The sequence below is a fragment of the Amphiprion ocellaris genome, chromosome 5 (assembly GCF_022539595.1).
Source record: "Amphiprion ocellaris isolate individual 3 ecotype Okinawa chromosome 5, ASM2253959v1, whole genome shotgun sequence".
Classification (NCBI taxonomy): Eukaryota; Metazoa; Chordata; class Actinopteri; family Pomacentridae; genus Amphiprion; species Amphiprion ocellaris.
This window is the reverse complement of record NC_072770.1, coordinates 17,975,480-17,991,126: the sequence shown is the minus strand read 5'-3', so window position 1 is coordinate 17,991,126 and position 15,647 is coordinate 17,975,480. Positions and strand designations below refer to the sequence as shown.

The window sequence follows — 15,647 nt, the reverse complement described above, 5'->3', positions numbered from 1 at the left end:
AGATGTATATGTGAGGGACCCAGGTGGAGAAGTTGCAGATGAAAGTAATTACAGCAATAATTACATCCATGGTGATAAGATTTTGCTTATCAGACAGAAAATAAGGTTGAGAAAAATGGCTTTGAACTTGAGTCAGATGTTGGCCGTGTTCCAAAATCTCCCAATCACTGCTCTTAGCAACCACGGTTAATTCCGTCATAAATTATTCACAACTGTAACAAAACTGTAGCAAAAGGCCACAGATAACCCCAGGATCTAAAGGCTGATTAGAGGGGGAGATTGGAGCAGGGATTTAATACAAAATTCTGAGATATAGCTGGCTTTAGTGACATCTCTGCTTTTTGATATTGCAAGTGAGAAGCGGCCTCCAGCCGCTGTCTCTCCTGAGACAGATAGGGCAGTGAAGCTCGTACTCTGTGGCCAGCAGGGTATAATTACATTTCCCCGTGGGGCACCTCCGCCGCAGCAGCTCAGCCATATAGAGGGAAGAGATTGAAATCTGATTGCACTCGCACACAGCAGTCGAATGGCCGTCCACACGTGAACACTGGGAATCACACGTACACACACTGAGCACACCGATCTGATACAACACAAGACAGAATCACATGCACATACAAACACACACAAATGTACTTCTCCTTATTTGCTCCTATCAGCAGCAGACTGCTCTTCGCTCTCTTCGCTCTGTTCAGAGAGGAGTGTTTGAGAGGTATTGTCAAAGAGCCCCTCTGCCTCTCTATCATTAGAGCTGAGAGGAGCAGAAGCACTGAGATTTACACACTGATCTCCTGAAGCCGCCTCATCGCAGGACCTGTTAACAGCAGCTCATACATACCGATTAACAGGGATTCACATGAGTGCTACTGACTGTGAGGCTACGTTTGATGTATTCTAAAGAAGCTTTGTGTGTAAGTGAATGAGTAATGAGCTGCAAATCAAGCTCAAATTTATGCTAAACAAAGTGGGAATTAATATGCTGCCGAAATGTATGTGAATACCTTCCAATATAGCCGTAGTACTCATGCAGCATGATAACACAGTTACATAATTAATCAAGCTCCAGTAACTCCGATATATCTTTGTGGTTTAATTGCCTCTTTTCACCTTAGATGGTATTTTGTGTGGTTCTTCTATTTTTTATGCTTCCACCCCCAACATTCTGGCTCTTTATAGTGGAAAGAAGCTATGTTTCGGTTTAGGGCAGAATGACATGCAATGCTTTGTGTACGATAGATGAAAAAGCAGGTAAAATTGGAACGTCCTTATTTGCAAAACCAAAATGTGCTTAAAAAACCAAATGGATTGAAAATGTACCAGTTGGTGCGGCCCTAGACAGTGAATGACAAGTGGGAGGACAGGAAGTGGAGCAGGTGGAAGAAGCTGTAGCTCTGAGAGGGCTGAATGAAGTTAATGGGTGACATTAGCTTTAGGACCCTCTAATCTCACCTCACTGTGTCTAACCACAAAAGGTCAAGGCGGCGGTAAAACGAGCAGACACCGGCGCTGCCCCAGCCGCCGCCAGGCCCGCAGAGACCGTCGAGCAGTGTCACCTTGGCTGCTGTCACTGATATCTGCCACCTGTCACCACGCTGCCCCCTTGGCCAGGGATGAGGCTATGCTGACAATAGGTTTGTCGATAACACTTCCTCCCAAGAGTGGAGACGGGGGAACGTGTCCTCTGCTTTCACCAACTGCTCAAGTCAACAGCCACGGCGTGCGGCATTAGCATACAATCCATATTCATGCTGGTGTCTCCCTCCGACTGCATCGCCAGCCCTCCTGCACATTTTCGAGCCATTTTTTACAAACGGCATGTCAAGCTCCCCATTTTCGCAGGGAGTCCCACATGGCCTCTTATGAATTCACAACACGGCCTCTGCAAACAACATCAACAGGTCTCAAGGTCGTCGTTCCCACTGATTGTGTGTGTCTTTGTGGGTGTGTCTGGCATTCATGCGTCTCAGGGAGAGTGTGTGAACAACTGAAGAAGAAATAGAGTGCTATGCATATGTAGATTGTGTGTGAACACTAATTTTTGCAGTGTGAGTACAACCGTAGCATGTCTGGAATTATTGGAGTTCAAATAAGTGACTGTGATTTTTAGTTCACTTGCCATTACATTAGCAAGGGTAAGCAGGCAATTACTGCTTAGTGTGTGCAAACATAAATATGATCAAAAGGTACATGTGGGTGCGTGCATGAGTGTGTAGCACACAGCTGCAGTCTTAACATACCTGGGAATTAACTGACAGGTAGACTAAGCAGGAGCATCCTCCTTCAGTCCACTGGCATCTCAGTGAGAAAAGAGGCCAGTTGATGTGGGGGTTAGAGCTTCCATGGCAGAGTGCGTTGTGATAAATAATGAATGCTTAAAGAACAGATCTCTGAAGCTTCTATACTTTCCACCCATCCCTCCATCTTTGCATTCGTTCATCCATCCACCCATATTGCTACAAACAGAACGGGACATTCAGCTGTCTCTGTCATAAATATTTCAGCCTCCAGGTCAGCGCTCGCACCCTCCTCCACTCCACTGATCTTAACCGCCACCACTTGGTGATGACACAGCCTTTTGACCCATAAAGATATTGACAAAACACTGATAGTGAGCACATGAACTGGGACCAGGCTTTCACACTAAAGCCGTACAGGCTTCTACAGGAGTGGCAGCGGCTGCAACTGTTGAAATGGCGACACTTGAATGAATGCTGGGTGGTGGATATTGAATCAGTTTTTTTTAAAAAAAAGGTTGCCACAAGGTAATCGATTCAAAACTGGACTGGTCTTGCCTTTGGAAAAAGTTGTATTTTCACAGTTGTTGTTTTTGCTTGAATTTTAAGCCCCCGCAAACTCTATTCAACAACAGTCAGGATTATATTTGGCCGGGTAAATAGAAAGCAATGCTCAGACAATGACTGTTCCATTTTTCAAAACACCACAGACTGTGAAACAGCAGGACAAAGAGATCTAATTACAAATTGGATTCAACACCAAGACAGACCAAGGAACTGTAAAAGCTGTGCTGATTTGTTTCACTGAATAAAGAGGATTATTACGGATTCTCAACACGGCTTAGATGTAATAACTATCCATCTAAGATATATGTAGAAACAGGAACAGCACTTAGAAGACAGTCACTTAAAAGCCTAATAGAGATGCAGCACATGTCGACAGCGTCCTGCCCAGAAACTACCAACTTGTTCCACCGAATAAACAACAGCCTGTTTCCACGCTGCTCTGTTTCAAAGCGAGATACTTCAGTGCATCCAATGAACGAGAGGTCTCCTCTCTCTTACCCCGATGAGCAGTGCCGTTAGCGACTCCATGCATAAATCTCAGAGGCGAACAGAATGGATCAGAGCATTCAAGTGTAAACTAGGGCAAAGCTCCAGCACTGTACCTTCTTGATACGCTACTCTGGAAGCAAGTCCTGCAGAGAAGCAAGCGATCACATGCTGAGGGATACACATGCTGCTCTCTGTCATCTATAACAAACACAGGCACATGCACAAAGACAAATTCACACACCTGTTTGGCCAGTCCAGTACCATCCAGTCCTGTCTGATCCGTTCAGATTGGGTCCGCTGTGCTGGCAGAGTGAGGAGCTCGTCTCACCCCCCACACAGCCCGGTGCAGACAGCTCACTGTTATAGATGCACTGACAAGTGAAAGGAGGGAGGCGTGGTTTCACATGAGATAAATAAAAGAGGGAGGGAAAGAGGGAGGAGAGGCTCCCTCAATCTACAATTCAATTTTGCCCTCACTCCCTTTTTTCAGCAGTGTTTTTGTCCTCCTCTTCTCTTAGCATATTCCTGCTGTTATTTGAGCGCTATTTCTCCTTTTCCATCTCCCTGCCGGCACATTATTAGTCACAGGTTCTCTCTGTTTCCATTACTTTTAGCCTTTCTTCTCCTGTGTCGCTTCCTGTTTCTTCTCTTTCTCCTTGTCACATTTTCCTCTGCCTGTTCCTCTCTCTCCAGGCTCTCATTCATAGGGCAGTAGTGTGTGTGTGTGTGTGTGTGTGTGTGTGTGTGTGTGTGTGTGTGTGTGTGTGTGTGTGTGTGTGTGCGTGCGTGCGTGCGTGAGACACTGAACCAGGGCAGCTCCGGCCATCTGTTGGAGCCTGTGAGCTTCACCTATTCACAGTCTCATAAAGGCAGAGGCACACAAGAGAGAAAAGAATGGGAGGGAACGAAGGATCAATCTTAATGCTACAGGGCTGGGGAGGGAAGCTGCAGCCTGGCACACAAACCATATCTATCAGGCTGGCACCACTGGGGAGCGCTGGCATGGGCACGCCGGCTCACTGGGTCCAGGCAGCACAGGGAATTTGGCTCAAAGTGCATGAGCATGCAGAAAGGAACCGCACACCCAAATCAATTCATGCACAAGCACACAAAAGGCATATATGGGTGAGTTCACAAACACACACACACACTCGCACAAATCCACAAAACCAATTTCCTTTTTTGACAAAACAAACAGGATCTATCAAGATGGATAATCCTACAAACTCAAAGAGACAAGGGGATGGAGGACTGGGGACAATTCTAAAAACTCACACATGCAAAGCCTGCCTTGAGTCCTTCCATCACAGCACAGCTAAAGTAGGCATTTTCCTGCTCAGTTTAAGCCAGGTATTTCTCCTGAGTGCCGGTGTCACTTCCTATCCCTGGCCAGGAGGGAGAGGTGCGGCGGAGGGTGGCGGAGGGCGCAGACATCCATCACTGTCTGCACCACCCGTCCCATGATGGATGCGCCTGTTTATCCCTCTCTGCAGGTTATTTAGATGCAGTCACAGCCAGAAAGATTAGTGATGGAGAACCTCTGCACCTCTTTGCCTATCCTCCCACCCCATCTAATCAATAACACTCTTATCTATTATCTGCATTTCAAGGTATTTCTCCATGGAAATTTGAAGCACAGAGAGAAAAAGAGATTAATTGTCCCTCTCAGTGTTTTCAATTACAACGTCTGCAATGGATCATCTAACTGTCAGCTTGGCATACTGTGCTATTTGTGTCACTGCAAAGAGATGAAACCGTGGTGTTTTGAGAAAATCAAACAGCGTTTTTCTGGCCACGACTGTCCCTTGCAGATGCAAAACAAACTATTCAGAGAAGGGGATTTGCTTGGCATTTGAGGATAAAGAAATTTATATTTCCTGCTGTAACATCAGGTGCATTCAACACTAATCCTGGCAAAAAAGAAAAGAGCATTGTCATTCAAGCCAATTGGAACCGCAAGCCCTTTGTAAGAATGGATTAGGCTATTCTAATACTGTTCATAATAATCTCAAAACAAAAGATACTGCAGGAAAATTATTTATTTCCCCAATATATGCATATAAGATGATGTCTGAGACTCTGGGACTGCTGACATAAAGGAGTCATCTAGCTGTTCTTACATGCTGAATTACAAACAATGCCCCAGAGATGGCCATGTTTTTCCTGAGCAATGCCGACATGCCAACACAACAGCCCAGTGACACCACTTTAGCACATGGTTTATTCATGCTTGTGCTCTCTCGCTCGCTCGCTCGCTCGCTCGCTCTCACGCACACTTAAGCTGTGTCATCCCCCTGACTTCTAATTGTGTCTAATGCAGACCAACACATGTACTCAATGAAATGAGTGCATAAGAACAAGATTGCTTTCCTTACTTAAAGTACAGGGTGATATCTTCCATCCCCACTGGATTCAGGGTGAGGAAGAAAAGGCACAGAGAGAAAATGGAAAGTCAAAGACAAAAAAAACAAGATGCAGCAACAACAAAAAAAATACAATTGTCTGCATGTCGACAGAGAGATATCTGCACTTTAAAAGCAAAGGAAGGCTGTAGACGTTTGGGAACAAATTTTGTTTTTCTGTTTTCTGCTTCATTGGACACAAAGCGGGAAAGGCCTTGTGCGCAACCTTTTCATGATAATGCCAGGGCAGGTGCATAAATAAAAATGAATGATTTCTCTTCTGATAGCACAGAAAGACAACTATGTTCCATCATGCTGGGATCTTGTCCTTGCCTGTGAGTGTGCTGTTACAAATGAATTTGTTCCTTTTTTGCACTGTGTGTGTCAGGCTGATAAAAATATCTCTTGTCAGCTGGCTACATGAGGGGGGGAGACTCAGTGCAAATTAGACAGACCCCCTCAGCGTCCTCTTCACCAGCTCTCTCCATCTCTGAGAGCTCTACTCCTATTATTTCTTGGTATGGGCCACTTGGTTCAAGGCTGACTTCTCTTCCGAGCCACATACATTTCCCCAGCACCCTGGCCTCTGTCCACTCTGTGAATCCCTGGTTGAATGTATGTGTGTGTGTGTGTGTGTGTGTGTGTGTGTGTGTGTGTGTGTGTGTGTGTGTGTGTGTGTGTGTGTGTGTGTGTGTGTGTACAAGTGGGACCTGAGCACTGAGACAGCTCTGCATCACCATGGCTACCTCATGACAAAAAACAGAGATAGAGAGGAGAAAAGAGAGGGAGGAACAGAGGAGAACCCACGAGCTGACGATGTGGGGACTCAAGGACACAGGATTGACAGAACTGAGGATAAGAGACGTCCTGGCACTATGAAACAATTCTCCTGAAAATAGCACAGCGGCTACTGCAGGTGGAATAGTAAAAGGGCTATCTAACTTCTGAGCACATGGCCTCAGAGGCACACAGCCACATTACATCCTCCCTTGCCAAATGCACAGCCTGCATAGGCTGAGACATACTATAAAAACATCTCCCGTGTGTATTAAACTACAATAGCGAGACAGAAAATACACACACAAACATCAGAGGATTAAACATATGTCCAGAGGACAGCTTTCTTGGCTGATTACAAATGCAAATAGTGGAATGAGTTACGTTCTGCAGCTGTGCTCATTGCTCCTGGCCTGTGTTTCCTCCACTCACGTTCCTGTGGTGCAGAAGGTCGTCAGCATGGCAGGCTGGATGAGCTGAATACCCTTTTACTCTCTGGCAGTGACGCACGCCACACATCGTCCTGTCATGTCTAATGTAATCTTCTTCTATTTATTTCATCCCTACTGTCACCGGCACATCGCTCGCTCACACTGAAAATATAAATAGTTCATAAGTCTGTGATGAGCAACCATCGTTTTCCAGCTTTTGGTTCCATATCCTGAGGTGATGCTATAATTCATTTATGAGTGTCACAAAATTCTGAGTGGTACAATTAAAAAGAATAGAGGCTTTGGCAAAGTTTCTTCAACGCTGATTTCAAATTTAATCGCTAAGCTTTTGGTCATTTTTCAGACTGAAGAAAATGTGACTAAGAATCAAAGCTTTGCAAAAAAAAAGAAGAAATCTACAGCAACTGTGAAAAGCTTTTGTCCTCCTTAATTGTACCACAAACTGTAAAAATCCTTCCAGTTTTCCGCTCTATTTCACAGTAATTCTGACAGGGACAACAAAATAATGACAAATACAGCTACACAACGGCTTGAAGCTAACAGAAAATCAGAAAGGCCGACAAAAGTGTCCTTGTTGCAAATGTATAGTATATAGTTTTCTTCCACTATGTACGCTCACAGTACGAAAACGTCCAACTCAAGCATACTAAAATCATCAGTGTGATTATGTTGGACACTGTCAACGCACAACAGAAGTGAAAGAGCTGCTAATGGACACAAATAATCCTCTCTCAAAGCGTACATTTTGATCATCCAAGTTTTAAGAACAATGGCCCCATTAGATTGATGTGTTATGGCCACTGTCTCAATGAGTCCAAAGCATGGACATGAAACTCAAGTGTCTGGATAACCAGTAATTAGCAGCACAATTAGGTACACCTTAGTTTGATGTGTCAAAAATATCTTTGGGAAAATGATTATTTTTAACATATTGAAAACTTAGTTTCCAAGATGAAGCCTGACTGATATCCCAGACTGCTTCTATCATTTCTTGTTAGTACAAAACTGAAGACTACATTAATTTCTTGTATACTCTATCTGCCAAAACAGCGTGCTGTCAACATCAGTACATGGTGTACTATCACATAGTAATTAGAATTGGGACACCCTGCCAGGCTTACTAACAGAGCACATGTTGTGTGATCATCAGCCAGCAGGGGGAGGTGTACTCAGGTCTGGATGGAATAAATCTTCCACTAAGTTAAAAAAAAACAAAAACCTGATGCATTACTTTGAGGTGGGAAAGATGACTGCACTGATCTGAAAAGTTGATTAATATCTGATTAATATCTCATTGTTATCATTGAAATGGTAGTGCTGAAAACTGTGTCCCTGCTGTGAAATGCTCCTGTTCCTTCATGCAGCTGCACATTCTGAGCTGTTGCCTTTCAAAGCCAGAGTTTGGTGGATAAATAAAAAACGTCAGCCTTTCTGATGGTTTTGTTTTAATGTTAACAAGTATTTAGTTAACACTGAAAGAATCAGTTGCCTTCACATTTGTGGAGCATTTAAAGGTTATCACAAATAAAACTGAATAAATAATACTAGTATAATAAAACGTTTGAGCAGAATTTTATGTTCAGTTAAATTTTTAGTTAGGAAACTGAAGCCAAACTGAATTCCCTCGAATAAATGTAGCCATCCATTTTTTTCCTCTACTGCAAAAGAGAAAAAAAATCTTCCTATCTTCTACAAATTAGCAGCATGGACCATCGCTGGTCAAAGTTTTACTCAATGTGAGTGATTATAAGCTAACAGTAAAGAAAGTTTGAGGAAAAAAAGTAAAAATTGAAAACACATCAGATTAGCCACATATGCAGAATCGTACACACACTCACAAAGACACACACTCACTCACACACCTCCCTCCCATCTGTCCATATGTGGCTGCAATGCAGAGGTTGAGAAACTGTTAGCAGACCGTGGGATCCACAGATCAAAGAGCGGCCCCCCGCCGAGGTCTGTGGTCCCAAGGAACACAAGTCGCTATGGGCCAGAGCCAGCATCGCATCTCCAACTAATTAACTAAAAACCCTTTGACGATGTGTTATTTGCATTTGTAATGTACAGCACTCACAGTAATATCTGCCACACATATTAAACAAGAGGCGCTTGTGGGTTTGTCTAACAAGGCACCCCAGTGTTTTTAGCACAAATACATTTGTAATCACTTTAAATCGTTGTGAGGGCGGCTACACAGAGGAGTTGAATTACTCAAAAATGAGTGAATTTTACAATGTAATTAAATGAACATTTGTGTGAATTTGCTGAGTGCTCATGCAGCTTTTTTAAAAAAAAATTTTGATACAGATTGGCAAATGCAGTGCTGTACTCTCACACCAATTGTAGCATATGCACACACACACAGCCACACATGACCGTCGCTGAAAAGACACACCTTGCCCCACTGCAGTTTCAAGTGCTCTGAAGTGCAGCCTTCCAATCTCAGCACTCATGGAAGTGAGAGAGCAGCCTGAATTATAAATCAAGGGGCTTTAAACGGCTATGTAGATTAGCCAGCAGTCGTGTTTTGTGCCCTCAATAATTAATTACTTGTTTGCACCAGAGTGGACCTCGCATCTTTTTTGTACGGCTCTCCGTGTCTGCAAACAAACACTCGCTGGCATGCAATCAGGAGCTGTCAGGGTGTGAGTACGGCTCCTGAAGAGCCTGGTGTAAGGACCGACATCACAAGGAAAGGTCATCGCTGCAGGGGGGCTTTCTCGTAATGTGTTGGTATGTTTATTTTTATACTTGTGTCAACTAAATGTCTCTGAAACATGACAAAACATTCAAAAGTGAAAACGTTTTGCTTGATTGCACTGCTTCAATAGGACAGTTTAGGCTGAGTCTTCATTTGTGGTTTCCGTTTAGCACCAATACGAGGGATTGAGTTACGGTTAAAATGATCTATGTAAAGTGTTTATATGAGCATGCGTCCACTTGCAGAGACAAACGTTAATTGAGCTGCAACATTCTCGCAGCATATGGACCACTCACTGCCAAGAACAGCACCAGCCAGCTACGGTAGAATGACACCCGTACGGCACGATGTGATAACAAAGCAACTATTATCATCTCTCCTTTGTGTTCTAAGAAAAACATCCTCTCCATATCTCAGCCCTCTGGCCACTTCTCTGTGGCTGCCCTGAAACAGCCCAGTAAGCAGACTAAAGACAAGTGGGAGGATGAAGTAGCACCTCCTTCTCCCCTGTGAGGTGCAAAATGATGAATTGTGTAAAATTTTATTTGGCACCTCATATTAAAAAAGTCAGAGATTAAGCCAGCAATGCAGAAGGCAGGAAAAGAGCTGATGCAGGCCGAGCAGAGGAGGGCCCATTAGAGAAATGCTCCCGTCTGTCTCTGTGTCCGGTTGGGTGACACCTCGGCCCTTAATGAGCTGTCTGAAGTCAAACAGGAGAAATATCAACACAATAAATTACCAGGCTCATCGCCTCCTGTTTGCCTGCACTCAGATACGGCTGAGTAATCTTTCTATCTGGACTCGCATCACCCAGAATGAGATTCTGTCAAATCACATTCTACAATCCATGGGCCCATTTGCATAACTATATTCGATGTTTCCAGCCAAACTGGTGACATGTTTTTCCGCAGTTAATTAGATTTTGGAATTAGTTTTCCAGAAAGAAAAAGAAAGAAGAAAAAAAATAACAGAATGATTTCTCCTCTGCTTGGTCTTCTATTCCCATTTGGAAGTGACAAGATAAAATTGTGTATAAGGGTAATTGCGTGGCAGTGTTAGAATTAGAGCTGGAGAGAGAAGGTATTTTTGCAGTTAGGAGCTAATACTCTATTCCAATTTCAGCCTGTTTAGCATGCATGCTCTGAACTGTTCCCTCTGACATGGCAAACCTCATTAAGATAGAGCAAACTAATTCACTTGAGGACGAGAGCTAATTCTTCATATCTTTTTTTTTTTCTTCTCAGAGATATAGAGACAAACTGAAATTGGGCATTAGGGTTATATACACTTCAAGGTAGAGCTTGTTTCACAGCTCTTTTCATAACAAATTTACTGTAGATTAAACAGAAAATGGAGAGGACACAACCTTAAGCTACCTTTGAACTGATGCTGGCGGATACAAAGTGCGGGCCGAGCCTTTGTACGGCAAGCCCACTCTGGACAAAACTGTCAGGAGCGTGGACATCTGAGGTGCACGGGATCAGTCCGCCTGTGCGTCTATTCCTGCTGATAAAGCACAGCTAACCTTTTACAAAGCAGAGGAGGCGGAGAGGGCAGGGGAGCAGAGGGAAGGAGGGAGAGGAGAGGAATGAGAGGAGAAAGAAGGATGGAGGGAGAGAAAAGAAAGGGAGGGACAATGCTGGCCCTGCAATGGGCAGACATCCATTAACCATGCGCTCAGCATGGGATATGGCATTTACCGAGAACAACCAAATGCCATGGCAATTAATCAGGGCCGTGAATGCCAGCTGTATCAATACCGCTTTAACACAATTATGGGTGAACTTGTGCACACATCATGACACACACACACCTCAAAATAGACCTATACGTTTCTGTTTTTATGGGAAGAACACTGCGGATTGAGTACTGTGGCTTGTCTCTAACCTTAATATTATTTCTATGTCTCAAACTAGGACGCACACAGAGAAATGGAATGAATACATCACTTACACAATCACAGAGCAAGGCCTGGAAGATGGCACACATTTTACTCTGCAGGGAGTTGCAAATTGCTTTTGAATAACCAAGGTCTAATTGACAGGAAAAGAATGCGCTGTCATTTCGCTAGTGCGACTGTCATTAACACATTTTTCATTTTGTACATGCTCCAAGGCATTATTGTTTTGTTGGCCCCAATCCCTCCCCGGTGCAGTGAATATGTTTTAAAATGGTTGTGAGCAGAATGTTGTTAGCTACACAACACTCCCCGAGGGGAACAAAACACAAGAACAATTGGCTCATTAGAAGCAGAAACACTTCAAACCACAATATGGCTGGAACACACTCAGAGGAGAGCCAAAGTCAGCGAGGGACGAGCACAGATGGATGGATAGGAGGGCCGGGGGGAGACAAAGGCACACCAACAGAGGAGAAGGAACCTTGTGTTCAACACACAGTGAGCTTAGCGTGCACAAGAGAAATCTACTGTTGAGATAAGGTGAATTTATAAGACTCCCGAACATGAAGCGACTGATGAGGGAGGTGTTACACATAATTGGATTATAGTAATCTGATTATAGTTTGCACTACTTGCAATATACAATATAGTGCATGCTTATAACGAGTTTACTCAAAAGTAATAATCATTTTATACTTTTTGGAATTTACTCAAAGATATTTGTTTACGGAAAACAGAATTTAGACTGCGTGTTTATGCACATTTTAAAAGCAAGATATTTGTGGCTGATGACAACATTTCTTAAGTCAACTGGTACACTCTGTAGAACATTAAAATTTAGCTTGTAATAAAACAACTATAATAATAACTCTTTTGAGACTCGTCACTGAAGCAAAAGCTGTTACTGATAGCTTCAACTCGAGTCTGTTCTAATTCAAATGTCCCAGTAAGTCATGACGATGTGACAGTGAGGCCAGCACGCACATATCTTAATTGAAACAGCTGAATGGAAAGTTGCTATCATTTTAAATTGTGTAAAAAAGGTCTGTTGGTTACATGCTGTGTTTCTATCCGTACTACATATAAATTCAATTCAGGTTTCTCAGTGTTGGTCGCACTGGAGAAATATCAAAACCGAGTGCACGTACAATAGACAGAGCGCACAGTAAATGCAATCAATTTGAGAGTGCCGTTGATGGATACTATCCTCCCACAGTGTAATGTACAGAAGAAATGAAAGCCTTGCTCACTGCTAGAAAAGAAAAGCTGTGATGACCCAGCTCCACCATGAAAAATGAAAAACACAAAAATGAGTTTTCTCTTTGCCAAGTCACAGCTCGGTTGATATTACAAGCATTTTTATAATTTCCTCTTAGTACCAAATATCAATTTTTTTTTGTATTTTTACAGCTACTGAGACAGTATACTACGAGTGTTAGTATGCTGCACTGAGAAAAGTGCACTATGTACACAGTCCGGATATAATATGGATATATGCTATTTTTTACTTCTTCATAAATGTAAGTTTAAATATTTCTTTTTGTCTTTTCGATAAACATAACACTGAGTTTTTGGCTTTTTTATGATAGCTTTAATTCAGTTAACATTGTTTTTCTGTGCTTGTATCTAACATCATATATTGTGATATTTGAGAAGTAGTTGTTAAATGAAGCTCTTTTCAGACATGGGGACACTGAGGTTGCATCAGTCTGTTAAAGTGACAACATTCTGCTATTTAGACATAGATCACTTTTATGTTAATGTTCCTCACAGCACCATTCAGACAGACCCACCACAGGGACTGAGAAAGTCAAAGTACACATTCGATATTTGTCATTCGTGCGAGATTGGACAGTACTCAAGTGACAGAATGCATATTGATGCAATAATAAACAAAATATTAAATCTAAACAAATAGCTTATTGAACTCAAAATGACTAACAGCCTAGTTTATTTATGATTTTCTAAACACTGAAAATTCTGTTAATGTTTGGTGATCTGAATCATCAAGACAGATTGGACTCTCCTGAATGCTGGAAAGACGATGCACCTTAAACCAACATCTGAAGAGACACTGCATGCACTAGATGGGTCAGAAATCAAAAAAGTTGATGATTTCCTATATCTTGAAGGCGACACCCACACAGCACACGATATAGAAACAAAAACTGGTAAAGCTTGGGGAGCATTAAACTCTCTGTCAAAAATATGGGTATCGCCAATTAAAATGACAACCAAAATGAGAGTATTCAAGGCATCAGTGGAGTCCATCTTACTCTATGGATCTGATTCCTGGTCATGATCAAAGACACTCTCAAAAAAAATTTATGCGATTTCTACCAAAATGCTATGGATGGTACAAAACATCTCCTGGAAATCGCACCTCACCAACATGTCGCTATATGGTTCATGTCAACCATCATTAGGCAACATAGACTAGCCCTGGCTGGATATGTGGTGAGACACAACGAGGCAGCTGGTTGAGTACCGCTATGGAAACCTGATACTGTCAGAAGGGTTGGCAGCACAATATTAAGGAAGGTGCTAGAAGAAGACACTGGGCTGGAGGGCAAAGAACTTTTGACTGCAATGTTGGACAGAGGGAGCTGGATGAAGACCTCTATTCATGTCACCGATTCCATCGGATGCAACTGACTGACTGACTGTTTGATAATCTAACTTCGACTTACCAACAGCAAAATCGAAACAACCTGACACCTGTAATGGAGTTCAGGACTCACCCTGAGGACAGTCGCATTTTAAACAGACGATTTACCTGCAGCTGGTAAACTGCGACACAGAGTGGCAGCTCACTTGTCCAAAGTGAATAAAAGAAGAAGTGAAATTAGATCCTGGCCTGGACTGAAACTGTCTCCATGTCAGGAATCATTCAGAATCATAAGTAATAAGTGAAGTTATTGCTTTTTTCTAAGTGTGTGAATGTATAATACGCTCCCGTTTTTGAGAACATTATATAGATACTGCTGCTGTCTGATGCTGCTGTTATTTAATAAACTCGGAGGAAAAACTCCTACGAACAGCCGGAAGCAACAAACTAAACTTCACCTCCAGATACCGTTTTGTCAAACCTGCATTACATTCACTTTTGGTTGTTTATGTTAATGGTAGTGGTTGTGTGTGTCTGTCTGTTAATGTGAATGCAGTTCAGCCTTGCGCCATGCTGAAAGTGATACAGAAATTTTACAAGGTTTGACCTAGTTAGAATGCTGTCACGACTTTTACGGAAAAGTTACCGGAGTGCTCATTCAGACATGAAGGCGACAGGTGCAGAAGCAGTCAGATTAATGAAAAGGAGTGCATGTCTGAAAGAGGCTTAAAGAAGAAACCTGTGTGCAGTCAACTGACTCCTACACTTAAGTACACTTCTGAGGTACTGCTCGTTTAATTGAGTGTTTTAAGCTTGCGTAGTTATATACGTCTACCTAATTTATCTGACAGTTTGTTAGTTTAAAGATAAAATCTTTATATACAAAACACATAACTCGAAAAAGTGATGTATTGGCTAAGATTAAACACAATATAAAGGAAATTAAATTGCACTTTAGAGTTTAATAGCCCAAATGGGGCCATTACTCAGAGACTTTTACATCTTACTGCTAATACACCTCAGCTCACAAAGCAGTATGTGTACAATGCAGTATTGTTGCAGTCAAAAAAGATCAGAATTTCACCTTCTGCAATTTTAATAAACAATCTTTCTTCCTTACCTTGTGTGTGGATGATTTCAACTGCTTAGCTTTGCTACTGTCTGGTTGAGGCATCTATCAGGCAGAGCTTGTCACAGGATGCCTATAAAAAGAATAACAGAGTATAATTCAGTGTGAGTGACCTTACTGTGACAGCCGCACTGAGACACACATGCCCCAAATACAAGAAACAACCGGCCGATCCGTACCACTGACCTGGGTGTGTGGAAGCGTCTGTGTGAGACAGACAGGCAGACGGAGAGGGAAACAGGGGGAGTATCTGATGACAGACACCAGCCTGTCTCTCTCCCTGACTGGGTGTCATGGGCCAGTCTAGCTCCTGAGGTCTCTAATGTTCTGTTCAGAGATTAGAGTAATATTTTCCAGGACACATCATCTATAATTCATTTAGTCT

At 42.6% G+C, this 15,647-nt stretch overlaps 1 protein-coding gene across 7 annotated transcripts in view; it reads right to left on the bottom strand.

Annotated features, from left to right (window-relative positions):
• Positions 1-15,322, bottom strand: part of sulf2a (sulfatase 2a) — a 45,797-nt gene extending 30,475 nt beyond the window's left edge. For 5 of the 7 annotated variants that reach the window (XM_023269509.3, XM_023269513.3, XM_023269512.3 and 2 more), the window contains exon 1: positions 3,532-3,690. The gene's annotated coding sequence lies outside the window, so the exon portion shown is untranslated. Of the gene's footprint in view, positions 1-3,531; positions 3,691-15,253 lie in introns of those variants that run through there. The other 2 variants (XM_035947804.2, XM_023269511.3) reach the window with 2 other exon arrangements.
• Between the last annotated feature and the right edge of the window lie 325 nt (positions 15,323-15,647).